A 24,715-nucleotide genomic window follows, 5' to 3' on the forward strand; every position below is an offset into this window, starting at 1 on the left:
GATTCTACCACTTATTTACTTATTAGATGCAATTTAGAATGACCAATTAACTTACCACACAAAATGCCGGAGAAACTCAGCAGGTCAGGCAGCATCCATGGAGAACATGGATATGTAACATTTGGATTTGGTACCCTTCTTCAGATTTGGCAAATTAACTTAATGGTAAACTAACTTACCATCCTGTTCATCTTTTAGGTCTTGGGAGGAACACTCAGAAAAAAACCCTCTGTAAACACAGGGAGAATGTGGAAACTGTTTATGGACAGCAATGAAGATAATGTTTGAACCCGGTTTGCTGGAACTGCAAGACAAAAGTTCTATTAGCCGAGTCACTTCTTGAATTCAATTGTTAGGAAATCTTACTGCAACTGGTGTACAGTTTTGGTCTATTTACCTAAAAATAGATGTGTTTGCCATAGAGAAAATAAAGTGAAGATTCACTAGGTCAGTTTCAAAGATGCCGGGTTTGCCATATTAACAGATTGAAGCAGACTAGCACTGCTCCTGTTTATAAGAATGAAAGAAACATATAATTCTTACAGCACTTGACAGACTTGATGCAGAGAGGATGATTTCCTGGCTCAGAAGTCTAGAACTAAGGCTTAGAGCCTCAAAAGACCCAGAGGATGTGAAGTGGGGAGACATTTCTTAATTTCTTAGTTAAGAAATAAATACAAAGTCATTAGAGATTCAGTCTGTTTATTATCCTCCTTAATGAGAAGTGTGAAAGTTAGATTTTCGGTTTTTGGAATGTTCACTGCAGCGTGTGCATGAGATGCCATTATGATGTCATTTTCGGTTTTCAGAATCTTCACGGCAGCTTGTGTGCATGAGATCCCATTGTGATTGGACGACTGTGAGATGCCATTGTGATGTCATCACTGGAAGCTGTCAGAAAATTCTCAAAGCAGAGTCACAGTTATTCTTCTCAAAGTTGTTTTTTTTTTAATTTAATCATCAATAACATGAGAAATATAGCATCAAATCTAAAGGGAACCTGATTATGGCGTGGACAGGAAAAATGCAAGAATGTGGAAAAATTTCAGACCTACCACATGGTGTTTTGACAAAGATACAAAAAAATCCACACACATACACACACACCTACATACATAGAAGATGGGAGTTTTATAAGTATACTAGACCAAGTGGGACCCGTTGGGCCCCGCAAGTAAAATCCTGGAATTTATGGAGGTAATCAATCAACCCCATGTTGGGAGGGGGGGTGATCACCCCCCCTTCACACACCCCCACGAGGGAAGTTCTGGAATTTTTTATTGTAAATGAAACCTCTCTCCTAAACCAGCTGACTGGCACAACGTGGAAAAGGGATTTATTAAAGATTAAAATGTAAATAACTTAAAATATAACAACAATTTAAATGTTAAAAATTAGATTTATTCAGTTCAGTTCTTTCTTGTTGTGTCTCTTGCTCCCCTCTGTTTTGTGTTCTTTCTCGTTATTCCTTGAAATATTTAGTAAATTCTTGTTACGTCTCTTGTTCCCATCTGTCTCTTTGCATCTTTCCTTGACCATGCTGCAACTCATTCGCTCCCTCCTCTTGGCATCATGTAAGAAAGAGGTAGATATTCATCAGGAAGTAAATATTTATAAACTTCTAAATACAATTTTATCTATTAATGAACTCTGAAGCATTAGATCAAAATGGCGATCTATTTGTTTGAAATATAATAAATCACAATATAATTGGTCCTTTTTTACCTGCCAGTTTCTGTTCTGGCTTTTTGTTGATCGTCGACGTTCAGTTCTTTCTTGTTGCGTTTCTTGCTCCCCTCTGTTTTGTGTTCTTTCTCATTGGTCCTTGACATGTTCAGTTATTTCTTGGTGTGTCTCTTGTTTCCTTGTGCTACTCACTGCTACCGTTGGCATCAATGACTGCAGCTTATGTAAATGATCCCATTGTGATTGGTGGACTGTGAGATGCTTTGTGACATCATCAGTGGAAGCTGCTGGAGGAGTGTCTCTGGGAAGCAGTTGGTTTTGTTCAAATTTTGCTTTTTTTAAAAACTTTAATCATCAATAAATTGTGAAATATAGTATAAAATCTGAAGAGAACCTGATTATGGCGATGACTGGAAAAATGTGAGTAAGATTCCGTAAAAATTTCAGCGCTACCACGTAACGTTTTCGCGAAGATACAAAAACACATACACACATACAGAGACACACACACACATATATACACATACAAGATGAGATTTTTATAAGTATACTAGACTATGTGCTCCCCCAACGCAATATTCCAGCACTCGCCCGTTCCCCCAACGCAACCCGTTCCCCCAACACAAGGGGGGGGGGGTGGTGGGGGGGGGGGGGGGGGGAAAGTGATAACTTCATGGCTTTGCAATTTTGGTTCCTCTCTTGCTCAGAGCAAATTTCAGAACTATGTGCGTTGAAGTCTCTATGGTTTCTGAGCTGTTGTCAAGAATATGAAGTCGGAGAATTACCTTGAATAACTTTATCAGCAGCTGGTCTGTAAGTGGGATTGAATTCCTTTACCACGGTGTTGAGAGTTGGCCGTATTACTTTCAAAGCATATTTGGTCCGCGATGGCAAGTGTGTGGGAGGAAGGGAGGGAGGGGCGGTGAGGAGGGCGCGCCGTGCTGTGGGATGGAGGAAGGAAGGGGTGTTGAGGATGGAGCGCCGTGTTGTTGGAGGGAGGAGGGGCGATGAGGAGGGGCGGTGAGGATGGAGCACCGACCCGAGCAAGGCCACATCTTCAGTGCGACTGGGCCAGGCAAAGGGTGGTGTGTTCCAGAACATTCCAGTGGGGTGCAGGGCGCCAACCCCCACCTACCCACCCCCCAACTCCTTGCAAGGAATCAGTGGTTTATGAAGTTAAAACCGTTGGGGAGGTGGAGAGGGCGGCGAACCCCTCCCCTTGCGGGGACATTGTGACGTCACTTGAAGAATCTGTGAGTGTTTAGAAAGGCCGTTTTAGTTTTTTTTTTAAACTTTCATGATTAATAACTTTTGAAATATAGCATGAAATGTGAAGGGAACTTGTTTATTGTGTCGACCAAGTTAATGTGAGTAATAATCTGTAAACATTTCAACTCTAGCGCGTAGCGTTTTGATGAAAGTAGAAAAACACCAACAAAAACACACATGCATACGTGCACGTATACATACATACAAGATGAGACTTTCATAGTTATATAGATAGATAGATATTGGGAGCAAAAGAGTAGTATGGAGTGTAAGTTAACGCAAGAACTAAGGAGATAATTTGAACATGACGAAAGATTAAATGAGCGCGGTCCAACATAACTATTTCACATCGCTCTTCACGAAGGAGCAGGCAGGGGTGTGATGATATTCTAGAGCATATCAATATTAAGAGAGATGTGTGTCTTTAAAAAACATGAAGATGGATAAGTCCCCATGGCCTTAGTAGAATCTCTCTCAGGAGACTGAAGGTGGCAATAGATTACTGGGATCTTGACATGGGATTTCTGTAGCCTCTTTAGCCACGGGCATGGTCCCAGAAGACTGGAGAATAGCCATTGTTGCTCCTCGGTTTGAGAAGTGTAACAGGGACAAACAAGGAATCAATTATGCAGAACAACTCCTTGATTACAGGGGCTGTTGTTGACTGTATTCCTTCATTTGTACTCTGAATCTCAAAGTAATTGTCAGTAGATAAAGGAATATTAAATTAATGAGTGTATACCAATCAACAAAATACTTAAATGAAAATTGAACATTCAATAAAAATTCTGTTTCTTGCTGAGCAACAATTAAGCTTGAAATTAATATTTCTCAGCTGTGCTGTTTATTGTTAATTAACCTCCATTAACTCTTTCAACCCTGCCTCCCTGTTGGTTAGAAGCAACAGCAAAAAAACGAAGGTTCCAGTTTTGAAAGCTCCTGAAGCTCACAAGAGCTCTTGTGGAGAAATTGGAAAAGCAACTAATTGGCTTTGATGTCAAAGAAACTTAACAACAAAAGGCAAGCAACCTCTATGGTGTGGATCTTTTCTGTCCTGGCTTTTGTTGTTCAAGGTGATCCCTAACATCTAGTGGTATTAATATCATCAAACAAGCTGAGCAATTTATAGCACTGAAGAATTCTCATAGATCTCTTAACTTTTAATATTCCTAAAGATTCGAACATAGATACAAAATTAAGGCAAATTGAGAAATTGCATGAACAAACCTCAGAGCACAATTAATTAGTTTAATCAGTGGTGCAGCTTGCAATTACAGCTGGCCCACTCCTACTCCTATTTGTGTTCTGGGATTGGTAGACTAACTAATGGGGTACAGCAATTATCGGTGCTTGAGCCCCTTCTATTCATGATCTATATCAATGACCTGGTTAAGGACACAAGATGCATATTTCCAAGTTTGCTGAAAATGCTCAATTATGTGGTACTGTCAACATGGCAGAGCGTGGAAAGAGGCTTCATGGGATATGTCAAGTCAACTTTATTTGTCACTTGTACATACAAGATGTACAGTGAAATGAAAGTGACAATGCCTGTGAGGTTGTGCATAACAACAGAACAGCACAACAGAACAGAATCAGTATTTTCATTTACAAAAAAGACACAACAGTAAAATTAGTACCTGGTGAGATTAGAGTTTATAGTCCTGATGGCCTGTGGGAAGAAACTCCGTCTCACCCTCTCTGTTTTCGTAGCGTGACAGCGGAGGCACTTGCCTGACCGTAGCAGCTGGAACAGTCCGTTGCTGGGGTGGTGGGCTGGAGTGGCTGTTGGGGTGGAGATGGGAAAGCTGACTGAATAGACAAGAACAAGGAAGATGGATTTATGAATACTAAGGGCATCAAAGGATAGTTTGAAAATGCTTGAAAGTTATGCTGCGATATAAAAATCAGCCACGATCATGGTTAATACTGGAGCAGCTTTGAGAGCTAGAAGGTTTACTCATACTCTTAATGTTTTTATATTCTTTGTTAAATGCACATTCTGACTTGGCTTTTGGTCACTTGTTCTTAACATTTCCCGAAGGAGATTCATCAAATATTGTTTGCTGACTCACCTATGATATACCTTGATGTTGTGTACTTACATTTCCAGTTCTGAAGAAGGATTATTTATCTCGAAAATAACTCTGTTTTTCTCACCACCTGCTGTATATATCATGTTTCCTCTTTTTATTTTGTAATTGTATGTGCCTTACCAAAAATATAAAACAATCTTCCAACACTTTAGTTGCAATATCAAGATAAGTTTACAAAGCCAATCTTCAAGTGCAGATTGGAAAATGGGGCACACATGAATAAACGGATCAAAAAGAATGTTAGAAACCATGGAGGCAAATATCAGGTAGGGACACCTTGGAGGGAGTGGGTGCATCATATATTTTCTGCCATGTTATAAAAACACACTTGAACGGGAAATAATTTATCTTCTCATACAGCACCACAATTTTAGAGAACCTAATGAAATGAATGACAGTAACTGTCTAGGTTTTCACTATAATAAGTGAGGCATGGCTTGGATTCATCCTGTTATAAGAACCAGCTGTTACTGTGCTGCAACCTTACAAAAAAAAACCTGAAACAGCCAGAATATAAAGGTGCTGAACCATTCACTGCTTTTGAGTGGTTTGGTTTCCAAGAACTTGCAGGCTGATTTGAAAGCAAAGTTTAAAAAAAGGAAAGGAAGCTTGCTGATAATTTAGCTGTTTTCCAGCTGACACCTGTCTGCAAAGCAGATGGCTTTTTAAAAAGAATAATCCATTTTAGTAAGTCACAGGATACTCAGGTAGGCCCTACTCCCGAAAGACTGGATTAGTGAGCTGCTGCAGCTTTCAGCTACCCTTTGTTTGACAGACTTCTGTTTGCTTTTGTTTGATTTTAGTACAGAAGTAAAGATGTCTTGCTATAGCTGTGCAGCGCCTTGGTGAGACGCCCATCTGGAGTTTGTAGTGCAGATTTAGCCTCCTTATCTGAGGAAGGATATTCATGCCATGGAGGGAGTGCAATTAGAGTTTTTTTGGACTGATTCCTGACATGGCACGACTTGCTATTAGAGACTGAATCAGTTAGGCTTGTATTTAGTGGAGTATAGAAGGATGAAAGGGTATCTCATAGAAACAAACAAAATGTTTACAGGACATGATCGATTATTTACAGGGATGGTGTTCCTGATGGCTAGAATGCCCAGTATAGGAGCCACAGCCTTGGGGTATTGGTCTTGCAAAAATCTTGCAGGAAGATAAACATATTTTTGGGATTTATCAATTTTAAGCTCATTACTTCTTAATTCCATGCATAATATTGATTTCAAATTTTTAGATTTTAAGTTTTTAATGCACTGTCTCAAGCTAATGGCATAATTGCAAAATAAATGTATATATATTGCTAATCTGGGGGTGAGCTATGCATACAATGATAGGACAAAAAAAAAGGGTTTGTCATGTTGGGGAGAAAAAACAGCAAAAGAACTTGACATCCGGTCGTTCAAATATGAAATAGTCTGTTATGAATAGGATCTGTTGTCTTATGTTCCAGCGCCTTCTATATAAAGTTATTGAAGCTTGTAAATTGTAATATGGCTCATCCAGTTCTATGAGTCAGCATAGTGTATCCACACATCCCCAAATGGACCCTACCACCATGCTGACCATAACCCCAGCCAATCTTCCATTACCACATATCAAAAACAATCTTTGACAATCCAATCACAACTCCAATCGGACGCCCAGAAACCAAATGCCCACCTTCATTAATAGCTACCTTTCTTCATTAGAGTGAATGGAGAGAAAGTCTTTGCGCATTGCAAACATGCAAGGCCTCTTTTCATAAAACTATCGTGGGCATCGAGTTTTGCATCAATGGACTCTCACTTTGGCACCTCCATACCTGTTCAACATGCCTTCTCATGAAAGGGTTTCAAGCAACGAGTCTATGGCCATTAATTTCAATTAATCTTTGCAACTTTTACTATCTCCACACCCATAGCATATTATTCTTTCTTTCTTACTTTGGTGAGTATCTCTCTTATTTATAGGTTTATCTAAGTTATTCACCTCAACTATTCCACTTGGTAGCAACTTCTAGATTCCTACCATTCCTGGATTCCCTTAATCATGCATTTGTACACTGTAGTGGCTCAATTGTAATCATGTATTACCTTTCCACTGACTGGTTTGCACTCAACAAAAGCTATTCACTGTACCTTGGTACACGTGACAATAAATTAAACTCAAACTCAAACCTGTATTTATGATCCTTTCTTCCAAACTTTCCATGATAAATGTCACTGTCCTTGGTGCTAACTGGAAATATTTCCACAATGCATAACTTGATACTCTACTGACCCCTGGAGGTTTGCAATAAAATGTCCAATCAAATTGAATAGTGTTCATAATGATCTGATTAAATCACAAAGTAGTGCTACTTTCATTCTTTTCATTATACTTTCCGATGAGCTCCAGTAAAGTATCAATTAAATCACTTGATCACAATTTTGTCTACCTTTAATTGATCACAAGGTATATTACAGAACCTTTTCTGGCAGGAGTGTGCCAAATAAAAAATATTCGCTCAGTCTGCCTGAACGTACCTGATCTCCCCGGTGCTAAACACTTTAATTCTCCTTCACATTCCCACAAAGACCTTTCTGTCCTAGGTCTCCTCCATTGTCAGAGTGAGGCTAAACACAAATTGGAGGAATATTACTGAACCTGAAACATTACTTTGTTTTTCCAACCACACTGTCCAATCTACTGATATTTTCTGTCAGGCTAACATCTGCCAATTCAGCAGTTAATTCAGGTATCTCTGTTCTCTGCAATTATTATTTTTTCTAATAATTTGTTATTCGACCCATTTAATATGGTACTGAATCTGTTATTGACACGTTGTGCAATTTTGTCAGTAACATCGAACTACAATTTGAAAGGTCTTGTGTACTTCCTGCATTGTCAAATCACGCTGGACACCTCCATATGCTACAAATCATCAGCCAATCCAAGAGACCTGTTAGTTGTTTAAACAATTTAAATATTACAATAATTATTACTTCACAATATTTACATACTTCCTCATTTGCATTTTATTTACTGTTGGAATTTTGCTTTTGACTCAATTCAACACAGTTTCGACCTTCTTTCAAATTTTAGTACATTAAACAAATGAATTGAATGGGAGCAATGAATTCCCTTGTATTATGGGGAAATTTTTCCCTTGGTGCTTCCAAGAGACCATCTACAATCAAGTGAACAATTTACAATACAGCCATTCCCCATAGATACTTTATGAAAGCTAACCAAAGTCAAATCAGAACGTTTCCCTCGCTCAGCATAACATAAGAATTACAGCTTGAGCAGAATCCACAAGCTTTAACTCTGCCCCCACAAGCTGGGTTTATCTTAAGCTCATTTCCATATTGGCCAGTGGTACCAGAACTGCACACAATACTCCAAATGTGGCCTAACCAAAGTTACTTTGCTGCATCTTGACTTCCCGACACTCATATCAATGCCCTGACCAATACAATACACCATTTATTGTCATTTGAACCTCAAATTAGCTTCAAACGAAATTTGGAGGCAAGCATACCAGATGACCTCCACTACTTGTGTTGCTACTTTCAGGACTTGGACTTGGACCCTAAGATCCCTTTGTATATTAATTCAGTGATGGGTCCTGTCATTAATTGTATACTTTCCCCTTGCGTTATCTGCTGAGATTTCAGAAAAGGGTTTGATCATGGTTTTTTGGGTTCTGTAGCCAGAACACTGCAGAAAGTAAATAGGCATTTCCTTCAGTGTTAACTTCAGCGTTTCTAAAACTAAAATCCTACATAATCCAAGTTCCAGGAACAAGTTTCTGGGAATTTAATGAAAATGGTTACAAACTTATGCTATGCCTGCCCTCTGGTGGCAATTACTAGCGTTGTTACAATACCTACCATCAGCGGTGCTACAGATCTGCCACTGCCTGTGCGTGCAATTCCGTAGACTTTGGAGTGGGGGGGCAGCATTAAAATGCAGGTTTGTATTAGTTGTCGGAGAGGGATTTCCTCGGGCTGCTAGCTGATGAAGAAAAATAGTTCGGGATTCCGTTCCTGGTTTTTTTTTTTTTTAAATGCTGGACGATTTAATCGCTGGATTTAAGTTAAACGCGACATCTAATGCCTTCAACCCCTTCAACATCACGGATCACAATATAAGGACAAAACAAAAGGTATGTCGTTTATTTAACATATTATCTTGCTTTTTGGTGTGGCTTCATTTTAATCTTATGATGTGAAAAATGTTATTTAGGCCCCATTTAGGCACTGTCTTGCCTGCCGATATGGGCTTAAAATTTATGGCAACAGCAACATTCCAATAGATCACATTCCAGAAACATCCACTCTCAAGATAATCAAATTCTTTTTTTTTTTTTTGCACAATCATGTCATATGAACATCTAATTCATCTATATTTTGTGTTATTGTCTATCCATGATCAACATTTTCATACTAAATATACACAGTACAGTTTTAGTCAGATATATTGTGCAAAAAACAATGATTTTGATTATCTTGAGAGTGGATGTTTCTGGATTAATTTATGGGAATTCATTATTCCATTTGGCATAGAAGTTCATGACAAAATGAGATTTAAAAATCATGTAATTTTGTGAATTCTGATGTGAATAGGATCAGTTTTTTTTTAATTATTTATTTGTATTTATTAGAAGCAGTGCACAAAAATATAAGCAGCGGCATATGACATAATACAGTTATTGTACAGCTTCAATTTTAATTTTTAGCAAAAGTTAAGAGAAAAGAAGAGAGAAAAAGTGGATGTGCAAAAATAGAACCCCTAGACTACCAAATTGATGTAGCCAAAGAGTGAGTAAATAAAAGAAATGACGTAGAGAGATAAAAAGACAAAAACAGAAAGAAAAAATTAGATTTCACTCCAAAATTGGTTTGCATCATACTATCCTTGTAATAAATCAATGAATGGTGTCCATGTCTTCGAAAAATGCTCTGGTTTTTCTGCTAAGACAAGTCTAATATTTTCTAAATGTAGCGTCTCAGACATGTTTGTAATCCACATTTTAAGAGTAGGGGCAGATGTATGTTTCCAAATTTTGAGTATTAGTTTTTTCGCCGTTTATCAGACCATAATTGAGGAAACATCTTTGAAATATTGATAGCTCAGAGCAGGCTTCTGACGTTCGTAGAATAATCAGTTCCGTGTCGGGGTCCAATTTTGTTTTTAATGTTTTTGAAAGAATTTCAAAAAAATTTCTCCAACTGTTATGTAATTTTATGCAAGAGGCGAAGGAATGGGTTATAGTTGCTTCTTGAAGGAAACATTTGTCACAAATAGGAGATACATTTGGAAAGATCTTATTCAGTTTCGACTTTGAATAGTAGAGTCTATGCAGTATTTTAAATTGAATTAACGTATGTCTACCGTTAATCGAACAATTGTGTATATATAAAAGGTTTTCTTCCCATCCGTCTTTTACAATTTTTAGGCCTAGTTCCTCTTTCCAGTCTCTTCTAATTGCTTCTGACAATGGGATTTCTATATTTAGAAGGTTATTATACATATATGATGTTAAGTTGTTTGACTCTGAATTTCTATTCATACGTTCGTCTATATATCTGGCAGCAAAGTTTGGTAGTCTTTTGTATATGTTTTCAGATAGTCTCGAATATGAAGATATCTGAACTATTGATTACCTTTCAGGTGATATTTCGACTGTAATTCCTGAAGTGAGAGAAGAGTTCCCATCTCGTAGAGATCTCCACGTTTTTTGATTCCTAGTCTTTCCCAATATGTAAACATTTTATCTATAATAGATGGCTTGAACAAAGGGTTATTGGCTATTGCTGAAAGAAGAGATACATTTGTTAGTTTAAAAGTTGATTTTACTTGTCTCCAGATTCGTAGAGTGTTTTGTAGTAAATACCTACTATGTTCTGTGTGCTGAAGCAAAGCAAGAATTTTATTGTCCTATCAGGGACACATGACAATAAACTCACTTGAACTCGAATAATCGGATTTTTATCATATAGTGTGTTCTTCAAATTTGTTGGGGAGAGAAGAATCGCGCCTATATTAAAAGGCGAGCAATCTTCTCTCTCCATTATTAACCAGTCTACCTGTTGGCATGAGTTGTCCAGCCAGTAAATTGCATTTTTACATTTGTTGCCCAGTAATAGTATAAGAAGTTGGGGAGAGCCAATTCGCCCGTTTCTTTGGGTTTACATAGATGCCATTTATGAATTCTATGCGTTTTATAATCCCAGATAAAGTTTGTAATCAGAGAATCAAGATTTTTGAAAAAAAATTTAGGAAGATATATCGGTATTGATTGAAATAAATGCAGAATTTGTGGGAGGAAGATCATCCTTATAGCATTTATTCTGCCTATTAAAGACAACGGGAATGTTTTCCAAAATTGAATAAGAGCGTTTAATTTAGTAACTAAAGGCGGGAAGTTTGCATTGAATAGTTATATTTTCTGGTTACCGGAACACCCAGATATTTGAATTATTCCGTAGCAATTCTGAAAGGGAATTTTAGAAGGTGTGTCGACTCATCAGGTTATATTGACATAATTTCACTTTTGTTCCAGTTTATTCTATACCCTGAAAAGGAGCCGAATTCCTCTATAAGATTTAATATATTTGGAATACTAACTTGAGAATTGGTGATATATAATAATACATCATCCTCACCCTTGGTCAGATACTCCGCCACTTCAACCTGGACTTCCACTGTTACGCCGATGACACCCAGATCTACCTTGGCACCAAATCCCCCCCCAACCCCCCCCTCTCCCCTACCAACTCCTGTTTGTCAGCTATAAAAACCTGGATCAACATAACTTCCTCAAACTCAACAGCAATAAGACAGAATTCCCCCTCATAGGCTCCAAAGCCACACTCAGCAAAATCAATAACCCCACTCTCACCATCGACGGCACCACTGTCTCCCCATCTCCCAAGGCCCGCAACCTTGGCGTGATCTTTGATTCCACCCTCTCCCTTGAGCCTCACATCCGCTATGTCATTAAAACCTCCTTCTTTCATCTCCGCAACATCGCCAAACTCAGACCCTCTCTCACACCGCCCGCTGCTGAAAGACTCATCCATGCCTTTATCTCCCCCCGACTGGACTATTGCAACTCACTTCTCCTTGGCATCAGCTCCACCTACATCAACCGACTCCAACTGGTCCAGAACGCAGCCGCCCGACTCATCACCCACACCAAATCCTGGCATCACATCACTCCAGTCTTCAAACAACTTCACTGGCTTCCCATCTCCCACCGGATCACCAACAAAATCCTGATCCTCACCTACAAAGCCCTCCACCATCTGCCCCCCCCCCATATCTCACTGACCTCCTCTCCCCCTACCAACCCTCACGGTCCCTCAGATCCACATCAGCCGGTCTCCTCTCCATCCACAAGTCCAACCTCCGCAGTTTTGGGGACAGATCCTTCTCCAGGGCAGCTCCCAGGCTCTGGAACTCCCTCCCCCAACTGATCCACAATTCCGTGTCCCTCACCATCTTCCAGTCCCGCCTCAAGACCCATCTCTTCACCTCTGCCTATCCTTAGCCCCACGTCCCCCTCCCTTTTCATCTGTGCATTAAGTGCCTCATATTGTGTTTTGAATTGTATTCTGTCTTTACTTTGTGTACTAGTCATGTGTCTACTATTTATGTTATTCCACTTACATGTTTTTCCTCTACCTGCTAAATTTTTGTAAGGTGTCCTTGAGACTCTTGAAAGGCGCCCATAAATAAAATGTATTATTATTATTATTATCATCTGCATATAATGATATTCTATTATTGGAGTATTTAGAATTATAGCCGTGAATGTTCGGATGTACTCCTATACTTTCCGCTAGAGGTTCAATCGCAAAGGCAAATAACAGGGGGGATAATGCACATCCCTGTCTATTGCCCCTGGATAACTGGAATTTAGGAGAGATTATATGGTTAGTCAGTATTCTGGCAGTCGGCTTATCATATAACAGTTTTATCCATGAGATAAAATTTTCTCCCATCTGAAATTTTTGTAGTACTGTGAAAAGATATTTCCATTCTACTTGATCAAATGCTTTTTCCGCATCTAATGAAATAATTGATGTCTTCTTCTTTAGTTCTGTGTGAGTACATTATGTTAAAAAGGTGTCTCAAATTATTAAACAAATGTCTCTTGGGTATGAACCCCGTTTGATCCGAGTGTATTAATTTATTAACGTATTTACTTAATCTTCTTGCCAAAGTTTTCGGTAATATTTTCTGATCTTTATTTAACAGGGCGATTGCTCTGTATGATCCCGGGTCTTCTAGATCTTTATCTTTTTTGGGTCTAAGTGGGATAGTTGATTCGGCTAGTGTTTGTGGTAATGTCTGTTCTTTAAATGCGTATGTATAAAGGTTGTATAAACGCGGGGAAATTACCTCATAAAATCTTTTATAAAATTTGTTACTAAACCCGTCTGGTCCTGGTGTTTTGCCGTTCTTCAGTGAATTGATTGTCTCTTCGATTTCTTTTATTGAAATGTGTGTTCCTAATTCCTCTTGTTCCAGTGGATTAAGTGCTGGAAGTTTACAGTTATCAAGAAAGTTTGTAATTTTTCTCCTTTCTGGTGATGTATATAAATTTTGATAGAATTGGGCAAATCTTTCATTAATGTCTTTTGGAAGCGTTAACAATTCATCTTTATCTGATTTGATTTTTAGAATAGTATGGGCCTTTTCAACTTTTCTCAACTAGCGTGCTAAAAGTTTGTGTGGTTTGTCGCCGAATTCAAATATTTCCTGTTTTGTTATTTGAAATAATCTGATAACTCTTGCTGATAGAATTTGATTTAGCTTAAATTTTAATATTGCTATTTTGTTGTGTTTATCTATAGTCGGATCTATCGTGTTTTCTAAGTCAAGTTGTCTGATCTGTTCTTCTAATTGCAATTGTTCCGTCCTATTCTTTTATATTTTGATATGCTTGATATGAAATGATAGAACCTCTAATAAAAGCCTTAAAAGATTTCCATAATAACGAGGGCGAAATACCTGGGGTATCATTAGTCTCAAAAAAAGAGTTCCATCTGTTGTTTTAAATATTTACAACAATCCGGATTATTTAGTATTTGAGGGTTAAACCTCCAGAACGATTTTTTATTAAACATTCCTTCTAGTTTTAAGGAGAAGGTTAGCGGAGAATGATCGGAAATAGTACTATTATGGTATTTGGGATTAATTGTGAAAGGTATTAATTTAGTTTCCACTAGAAAATAGTCAATACATGTATAGGTGTTATGTACTGATGAGTAAAAGGAGTATTCTCTTCCGGATGGGTTTGCAATCCTCCATACGTCTGTTATATTTGTATTTCTTATATACGTATTTTATTTAAGAGTTCACTGGATTTTGATTTTGTATTATATCTCTTTTGTTGAGCGGATTTATTGAGGTATTGATCCAAAACGCAATTGAAATCTCCCCCAATTATCAGGTTTTGCTGGGTGGAATCTTAAATCATATTCAAGATTTTTTTTTTTTAATTGTGGGTTGTCAAAGTTAGGAGCATAAATATTTACCATAGTAAGTGGGGTAGAATAAATCTCCCCAGAGACTATGACATACCTCCCATCTTTGTCTGCAATGGTGTTTTTTGTTTAAATGGTATGCCCTTACGGATTATAATTGCAGTGCAAGATTTGGTGAGATAGGAGTGATATATTTGACCGATCCAATTGGTCTTCAGCCTGGTCTGAGCTTGAGCTTTAAGATGCGTTTCCTGTAAAAAATATTGTCAGCATTAATTGATTTTAATTGGGCAAGAATCTTACCCCTTTTAATTGGCTCATTAGCGCCCCTAATATTCCAGCTACAAAAAGTAATTCCTCTAGTTTCCTTCAGAGGGTCGTCTTGCATTATAGCTTACATGGGTTCCCTTGTTTCAGATGGTGCAACACAATAACTCAACCTTCTGGTGTTGGGTGGGTGCTCCCAATTTCAGAACTCTGATGGTATAACCCAAAGAAAGGTGCCCTATAGAGAAAAAGCGAAAAAGGTGCTAATAACATAAAAGATACAAAAAAGCAGTATTTGAGTATACTGTGTGAAACCACCAACTGGTGGGAAAATTCGTGTGATCTTCCGTAGGTGTAAATCTCATTTAGCCTCGCCCCTTACAAACTAATCTTATAAAAAAAGAAAAAACAGGCCAGAACTGGATATTATATGCACAGAAAAAACAACAGAACATGTACTGTAAGTAGTTAATCTAATAGCTTGGACTAAGTAGGTATTTACTATTTAAATGCTGTAGTTAAATTAAAAGGAAAAGTTTTTTGCTTCTTAATAATCAGCGCTCTCGCTTAACTTTTTTTTTCCTGGTGCCAGTCGGGCAACCTTGGCAGCTTCTTAGGTTGCCAAATGACGGTTTAGGTGGTCATTTAACATGGCTTGCATGACGCGTGCTCGGACGAAGTGCGTAGTTACCAGTCGGAATTATGCTCAATGAAGCATTCACATATTATTTCTGCTTCAAATAAAGTCACAAACTAACATATTCACCAATCAAGACATGATATATACCACAATGACATGCAGCAAAATTATAATACAGTATCTCAACTCTTTTAACACATTGCAATTAATGCAATTTTTATTATTTCTTTCCATTTCCAAAAAATGTGGTTGGATTATTCAGCGTATGATCAACCTGTGTCAATAAATCCTGGACCTTGATAACATATAAGCTTAACCATGCACACTACAGATTGATGCAAGCATGTTTTCTGCGAAGGACCGAAAATTATCATGACATGGTCGTAGCATGGGTCGTTATTGCTATTGGTACAGAAACACTCTCGCTTCACACATAATTTATCCACAACAAAATATACAGGTTGCAAGGAATTTTCTAAAGGCATTTTATGATAATAGCTGTTAAAACTGACTATACCCATCTGACAGGTTAAACATTACACTAACTACCAAGACATGGCCAAAGGACATAAATGCAGCAAATGTTCTTTTGGTAATATATTTAAAGGTGTCAAGACGCCACATTACCGGACATTCAGATTAGATGTATGTGTTGTGAACAGCAATGAAGATACCCAGTTTGTAAGCAACAATTTTTTTTAAATTGTTGATAAACTCTTTTTCCATCATTCCCACTTCAGAATTAACATTAAAATTTAAACTGAAATATCTCCTGACCAAATTTGTGATGTATATGACTGACTGTAGAAGTAAAACCTGGATAAATCCAACATATAGTTGTGAATGTTGCTCATTAAATAACAACAGTACTGATACTCCATATTAAGAGCATTGATTTGCCATTAAAATGAATTCGGCAATAACTTGTCAACGGTAGCAGTGACAATCGAACACTGCGGTTGTAGTGTTTCACGTGTTCACAATTTAATTAACACATAATAACATTGGGAATTAAAACATATTTGATTGCATTCCGTTATCAAACTTAGTAAATTTTGGCTCTGGAGACATTTCCAACACAACGGCTATATTTAAGAGGGAGTTAGATAAGGGGATCAGGGGGTATGGAGAGAAGGCAGGTACGGGATACTGAGTTGGATGATCAGCCATGATCATATTGAATGGCGGTGCAGGCTCGAAGGGCCGAATGGCCTACTCCTGCACCTAATTTCTATGTTTCTACCTAATTTCTATGTTTTCTAATAGGGGGGGGGGGGGGGGGGGGGGGGTGGGGGGTGTGGGGGGGGGGGGGAGGGGGGAGGTTGTGTGTGGGGGGGGGGGGGCTTAAGAAGGCAATCGGTGCGGATTGGATGGATTAAGGCAGGGGAATTAGTGCGTGTTGGTTGGTGTAGGTAAAATTGTGAGGGGAGAGCGTGGGGATGACAATGGGAAGCCCTCTTCTGCTGTCTGAAGCACCTGCACCGCTCGGCCCCGCACCTTCGTGTTGGCTGGCGGAGGAGGGGAGATCACAACTGCCTCCCGCACCTGGCAGTGGACAGGGACGGCCAAAGCAGCAGGGCGATGATGCCGGTGTTGGCCAAGGTGTGCTGAACGTCCTTCCTTCCTCCCCACGTCCTCTACCCCTCCCCCTCCCCCCCCCCCTCTCTCTCTCTCCCTCTCCCTCTTTTACTTGTACTCCCCCCCCCCCCCCCCCCCCCCCCCCCCCCATCCTGGGACCCTTCCTCTCCATCCCGCACTGATCCCCATTCCCGCCTCCATTCAGTTCTCACTGACATCCCCTCCCATCAACACCCCTGTGCTCCCCTCCCCATCAACACCCCCCCCCCCCCCCCCCCCACCCCCCCCCCCCTATTCATCCTGCACTGATATCCCTATCCACCTCGCATTGGTTCTCCAGCCACTCCCCATCCATCCTACACTGGTCCCCCAATTCATCCTGTACTTACCCCGCTTCCCATCCATCCTGCACTGCACCCTCCATTCATCCTGTACTGATCCCCCCCCCCCCATCCATCCTGTACTGATCCCCACCCCTCATCCATCCTGTACTGATCCCCCCATCCATCTTGTAGTGATCCCCCCCATCCATCCTTGTAGTGATCCCCCCATCCATCATACCCCCCATTCATCCCGTACTGATCCCCCCCCCCCCCCCCCCATCAACCCCAACTGACACCCCCCACGCTCTCTCCTTACAATTTTGCCTACTCCAACCAACACGCTCTAATTCCCCTGCCTCAATCAATCCATCCCGCACCGATTGCCTTCTCAACACCCCCCCCCCCCCCCCCCCCCCCCCGCCATCAATCCATCCCGCACTGAATCACCGACCCCCCCGACCCTACTGTGCTGGAAATGTCTTCAGAGCGGACATTGACTATGTTTGATAACAGAATGCAATCAAATGTGTTTTAATTCCCAATGTTATTATTTGTTGTAATCCATAAAGATGGATTCATTAAATTGTGAACGCGTGAAACATTAAAACCGCAATGTTCGATTGTCACTGCTACCATTGACACGTGATTACAGAATTCATTTTAACAGCAAATCAACGCTCTTAATATGGAGTATCAATAATATGGAGTATCAATACTATATAACTCAACAGCAATAAGACAGAATTCCTCCTCATAGGCTCCAAAGCCACACTCAGCAAAATCAATAACCCCACTCTCACCATCGACGGCACCACTGTCTCCCCATCTCCCAAGGCCCGCAACTTTGGCGTGATCTTTGATTCCACCCTCTCTCTTGAGCCTCACATCCGCTATGTCATTAAAACCTCCTTCTTTCATCTCCGCAACATCGCCAAACTCAGACCCTCTCTCACGCCGCCCGCTGCTGAAAGACTCATCCATGCCTTCATCTCCTCCCGACTGGACTATTGCAACTCACTTCTTTTTGGCATCAGCTCCACCTACATCAACCGACTCCAACTGGTCCAGAACGCAGCCGCCCAACTCATCACCCACACCAAATCCTGGCATCACATCACTCCAGTCCTCAAACAACTTCACTGGCTTCCCATCTCCCACCGGATCACCTACAAAATCCTTATCCTCACCTACAAAGCCCTCCACTATCTGCCCCCCCCCATATCTCACTGACCTCCTCTCCCCCTACCAACCCTCACGGTCCCTCAGATCCACATCAGCCGGTCTCCTCTCCATCCACGTCCAACCTCCGCAGTTTTGGGGACAGAGCCTTCTCCAGGGCAGCTCCCAGGCTCTGGAACTCCTTCCCCCAACTGATCCGCAATTCCGTGTCCCTCACCATCTTCCAGTCCCGCCTCAAGACCCATCTCTTCACCTCTGCCTATCCTTAGCCCCACGTCCCCCTCCCTTTTCATCTGTGCATTAATTGCCTCATACTGTGTTTTGTATTGAATTCTGTACTTACTTTGTGTACTAGTCATGTCTCTACTATTTATTTCATTCCCCTTACATGTTTTTCCTCTACCTGCTAAATTTTTGTAAGGTGTCCTTGAGACTCTTGAAAGGCGCCCATAAATAAATTGTATTATTATTATTATTTAATGAGCACCATTCACAACTATACGTCGGATTTATCCAGGTTTTACTTTTACAGTTGGTCATATACATCACAAATTTGGTCAGGAGATATTTCAGTTGAAATTTTAACGGTAATTCTGAAGTGGGAATAATGGAAACAGCATTTATCAATAATTAAAAATCTGGTGCGTACAAGCTGGGTATCTTCATTGCTGTTTACAACACATACATCTAATCAGAATGTCCGGTAATATGGCGTTTTGACACCTTTGAACATATTGCCAAACAAACATTTGCTGCTGTTATGTCCTTTGGCCATCGCCTGTCAGTTAGTGTAATGTTTAACCTGTCAGATGGGTATAGGCGGTTTTAACAGCTATTATCATAAGATGCCTTTAGAAATTTCCTTGCAACCTGTACATTTTGTTGTGGATAAATTATGTGGGAAGCGAGAGTGTTTATGTGCCAATAGCAATAACGACCCCTGCTATGGCCATGTCATGATAATTTTCAACCCTTCACAGAAAACATGCTTGCATCATTCTGTAGTGTGCATGGTTAAGCATATATGTTACCATGGTCCAGGATTTATTGACACAGGTTGATCATATGCTGAATAATCCGACCACATTTTTGTTTGGAAGTTTAAAGAAATAATAGAAATTGCATTCAATGCAACGTGTAAAAAGAGTTGAGACACTGTATTATAACTTTCCTGCATGTCATTGTGGTATATAATACGTCTTGATTGGTGAATATGTTTAGTTTGTGACTTTATTTGAAGCAGAAATAATATGTGAATGTTTCATTGAGCATAATTTCAACTGGTAACTAGGCACTTCGACCGAGCACATTATCGCACGCTTCATGCAAGCCGTCTTAAATGACTACCTAAATTGTCATTTGGCAACCTAAAAAGCTGCCAAGGTTGCCCGACAGACAACAGAGAAAAAAAGTTAAGTGAGAGCCCTGGAAAAGATTAACATCCATGTCCAGGAAGTATTTGAAAGGACTAATGAAGTGTTGGCCTCTATTGCTGGAAGAATAGAGCATTGAAGTAGAGGGCTTATGATGCAGCTTTACAGGGCACTTGAGATACTGCCACATTGTAAAGATATTTGTTCTTCATATTTCTAGAAATACTTCCAATTGTATGAATAGCTTGGGCTTCTGATTACAGTATTGAAGTTAACATGAATGAGAGGTGATCTTATTGAAACATAAAACCTCTGAGGATGGAAAGTGAGAGGATGTGCCCTAGTGGCAGAGGTATATGGGACTAAGAGTATAAACTTCAGAAATAAAGCTTCCTTTATTTCAAATGGGAATGAGGAGGAATTTGTTCTCTTTTAATGGTTCAGAATCTTCAAAATTCCCTACACTGAAGAGCTGTGGAGGCAGTATTTGAATTATTTGAAGGTAAAAGTTGAGAGATATTTGAACCAAGCAGATTTTGTCTTTGAACGGATGAAGATGAATTTACAACACAATAAATAAAACTGATTAAAAATGCAAGAGTTAATAGCCAGCAGAAAATCTTAAATGTACTGTTAATCAAGAGCATCATTTTAAAAATAAACAACATTAACTGGGAACTCAATTATAAACTAAACCTCTGGAAGGAGAATGTTTCTGACATTCTGTACCAAATAAGTGTAATTCAACTATTTTGTGACTTGTCGTTTTTTGAAATATTTATCAAGAAATAAATCAATAACTTACTCTCCAGTTACTTTCACTACACATACAGTTGAACATTACCACCCAGATATCTAATATATCTAATTCCAAGCATACACTGTCTGATCGTCTTAAAGAAAGAATGCTGTCCAAGGATGTATCTCTGTTCCTTTCCCTCTCTTCCTGATCTACACAGGTCCTCTCTCACACACACACATCCTTCTTTCACAAAAATCCTCAAAATCTCAATCATGCAGTTTCTTTCCCCTCTCACACCCACTCCATCTATCGATCACCCACACTCCTCCCACTGCATCTCGCCTCCCAATATTCCCATCTGCCCACACTGCCATATTAGATTCTATGTTTCATCTTCCTTTCCCATCACAACCAATCACCGGCAGAACTTTGGCGCTTCCATCTATCGCCTCCCAGTTTGTCACTTTTTCCACTTCCCTCAGCCACTTAACTCCATCTGACAATCAATCCCTCACCTGGATCCAGCTACTGCCTCAGCTACTTTTCAGTTCTTGCCTCACCCCTTTCCGTCACCTCCTACATACCAACCATCTTCCCTCTAATCATTCAGGCGAGATGAAGGTTTCCAACCTGAAACATTGACTGTCCCATAAATGCTGTCTGAACTGCCTAGAACCTCCAGCAACTTGTTTTTTGATCCAGATTCCAGCACATGCAATCTCTCGTATCTTCAGGTTTGATCACATTCCGAAGTGACACAACAATTTAAAAATACAATATTGAATTTGTACTGGAGTATTACTTAAAATAAAACGTGTCTGGAACATAAAGAAATAAGATACAACCTGGATAGTCAATGGTTACGGGGGGGAATGGGAGTGAGAGGGTATAATAGATTAACCATATTAGAATGAAGTAGATTCGTTGGGCTGAATGGCCTAATTCTGCTCCCATGTTTTATGGATATATTAAAAAACACTAAAACAATCCAAACTGGCAATGGCCTCTGCTATCGTGATGAGAGATTGTTATCATTCACACCAGGCAGTGAATTTGCAACCTGTTTCCCAGGAGGGCTCTAATGATCCTATGACACTGATTTTAAGAAAGGCAAAGGAGTTTTCCCAAGTGGCCTAACAGGGCTCGAAATTAGCGGTTGCCTGGTTGCCAATGGCAACCCACAGTCCCGCCGGGCAACCTAAACGCCATGCCATTTTGCCCGGCTTCGCAAGCACCCGGGACACCTATGTCACTCTCTGTCTCTGCCCGCTATCTGTGTCCACGTCTCGTGTCCCCACCCGCTGTCCGTGTCACGGGTTTCTGCCCGCTCCTCGTCTGCCGGCACGGCCGGCCGCCTTACACATGTGCACAACCATGGCCAGCACCAAAGATCCTATAACGAAGATCTTTGGCCAGCACATCATCGGCCGTGGTTGTGCGCATGTGCCACCCTGCACATGCGCACTGCCACTGCAACTGGTCGGCGTCGGCCACTTTCTCCCTCCTTTTGCACGGTGGGAGATCTCGAGGCGGAGACCGTGGGCTGAGGGAGAGCTGGGAAGCAGAGGAGAAAGCAGGGACTACCTGAAATTGGAGGTCAATTTTCATACCGCTGGGGTGTAAACTGCCCAAGCAAAATATGAGGTGCTGCTCCTCCAATTTAGGGTGGGCCTCACTCTGGCCATGGAGGAGGCCCAGGACAGAAAAGTCGGATTCAGAATGGGAGGGGGAATTGAAGTGCTGGGCCACTGGGAGATCAGGTTGGTTATTGCAGATCGAGCAGAGGTATTGGGCAAAGCGATCGCCATGCCTATGCTTGGTCTCACTGATGTAGAGCAGCTGACACCTAGAGCAGCGGATGCAATAGATGATGTTGGAGGAGGTGCACGTGAACCTCTGCCGCACCAGGAAAGACGGCGTGGGTCCTTGAATGGAGTCAAGGGGGGAGGTAAAGCGACAAGTGTAGCATTTCCTGCGGTTGCAAGGAAAAGTGCCAGGAGAGGGAGTGGTTTGGATGGGAAGGGACAAAATGACCAGGGAGTTATGGAAGGAGCGGTCTATGCGGAAAGCCTACAGGGGAGGAGATGGGAAGATGTGGCCAGTGGTGGGATCCCGTTGGTAGACAAAGCTGGAGAAAATCAGTAGGTGAGGCAGCATCTATGGAGCGAAGGAATAGGTGACGTTTCGGGTCGAGACCCTTCTTCAGACTGATGTCGGGGGGGTCGGGAAAAAGAAAGGAAGAAGCGGAGACAGTAGGCTGTGGGAGCACTGGGAATGGGAGGGGAAGGAGGGAGAAAGCAAGGACTACCTGAAATTGGAGAAGCCAATGTTCATACCGCTGGGGGGTAAACTACCCAAGCAAAATATGAGGTGCTGTTCCTCCAATTTGCGGTGGGCCTCACTCTGGCCATGGAGGAGGCCCAGGACAGAAAGGTCGGTTTCGGAATGGGAGCGGGAGTTGAAGTGCTGAGCCACCGGGAGATCAGGTTGGTTACTGCGAACTGAGTGTAGGTACACAAATAAGCTGGAGAAACTCAGCGGGTGCAGCAGCATCTATGGAGCGAAGGAAATAGGCAACGTTTCGGCCCGAAACGTTGCCCATTTCCTTCGCTCCATAGATGCTACTGCACCCGCTGAGTTTCTCCAGCTTTTTTGTGTACCTTTGATTCTCCAGCATCTGCAGTTCCTTCTTAAAAACTGAGTGTAGGTGTTGTGCAAAGCGATCGGCAAGCCTGCACTTGGTCTCACTGAGGTTGATCATACGCTGAATAATCCAACCAGAATTTTGTTTGGAAGTTGAAATAAATAATAGAAATTGCATTCATTGCAACATGTAAAAGGAGATTTGATACTGTATAGTAATTTTGCTATAGAGTTGAGATACTGTATTATAACTTTCCTGCATGTCATTGTGGTATATATCACGTCTTGATTGGTGAATATGTTTAGTTTGTGACTTTATTTGAAGCAGAAATAATACATGAATGCTTCATTGACCATAATTCTGACTGGTAACTACGCACTTCGTCCAAGCACATTATCGCGCGTGTTATGCAAGCCATTTTAAATGACCACCTAAACTGTCATTTGGCAATCTAAAAAGCTGCCTAGGAGAGGCCTACCTAACTAAAATGTATTAATTGGTGTACTGAAACTGGTTATCACACTGCTTTTAGTGGAGAAAAAGCACCGAGTTGTCCTCTTACAATCCAAAAGAGAGAAAAGCTGCAACACCAAACCCGAAAATGTTATTGAGGAGTCGATTTTAGTGAAATAAAAGTGGCGCCAAAAAGTCTCCATCAAATCATTGCCAAACTGTTTTAAGTCATTTTTCATAATATCTTGTTTAAACTATTTTGCTTAAGTCCACCCTCCGCCACCTCCAGTTTAAATTTCATTTGGAATATTTTGGAGGGTCAAGAACCAAGAGAACCAAGAAGAAGAGTTTGTGCGCAAATTGGGTACAACAACCCACATTTAAGAAAGTGCTGAATCTTGGCGAGGCACTTTAGGTCAACCCAGGCGTCACGGCCAGCGTTATACAAAAACAAAAAATAGTTTTTCATTTGTTTCCTCAGCACAAAGCTCACAATCAATCATCTGCTGGTAAACCCAGAAGTCGTTCATAGAGTGATACAGTATGGAAACAGGCCCTTCGGCCCAACTTGTCTACACCGGCCAACATCAGTCCCAGCTACACTGGTCCCACCTGCCCGCGTTTGGTCCTCCAAACCCGTCCTCTGGCCATGTACCAACTGTCTAACTGTTTCTTAAATGTTGGGATAGTCCCTGCCTCAACTACCTCCTTCCTCTGGCAGCTTGTTCCAAGCAACTTCATCGCAAACTCGCTCCTCCCCATATTCCAGCAAAGGCGGCAGTGACCAAAAATCCGATCTTTGGCAAACGACAACGCCGCCGCCGCCGCCACTGTACTTTACGCCATTAGTGATGTCGTATCGGGCGTCGCAAGGGGGAAAATGTCTGACGTGACTGGTCGCCAATAGGACGCAGCCAAGGGCGGGCGGGATATCGGCGACATGGATAGCCGCTTGATCCAATCAACGAGTGGGGGTTGGGCTCAAACCCGCCGACGGT

The 24,715-nt window shown here is 40.9% G+C and overlaps 1 long non-coding RNA gene across 3 annotated transcripts; it reads right to left on the reverse strand.

Moving 5' to 3' along the window:
* Positions 1–73: 73 nt before the first annotated feature.
* On the reverse strand, positions 74–24,605 carry LOC129711264 (uncharacterized). 3 transcript variants are annotated; one of them, XR_008725801.1, is made up of 4 exons: positions 24,423–24,605; positions 4,596–4,767; positions 1,726–1,987; positions 914–1,563 (listed from the first exon to the last, which is right to left on the reverse strand). It is a non-coding gene; the product is annotated as an uncharacterized LOC129711264 (long non-coding RNA). The 3 variants fall into 3 exon arrangements; XR_008725800.1 differs by lacking the exons at positions 914–1,563; positions 1,726–1,987 and adding an exon at positions 74–904; XR_008725802.1 differs by lacking the exons at positions 914–1,563; positions 1,726–1,987 and adding an exon at positions 75–904 and having other exon boundaries at positions 4,596–4,740.
* Positions 24,606–24,715: the final 110 nt, after the last annotated feature.

Source organism: Leucoraja erinacea, chromosome 29 (genome assembly GCF_028641065.1).
Source record: "Leucoraja erinacea ecotype New England chromosome 29, Leri_hhj_1, whole genome shotgun sequence".
In the NCBI taxonomy this organism is placed as follows: Eukaryota; Metazoa; Chordata; class Chondrichthyes; order Rajiformes; family Rajidae; genus Leucoraja; species Leucoraja erinaceus.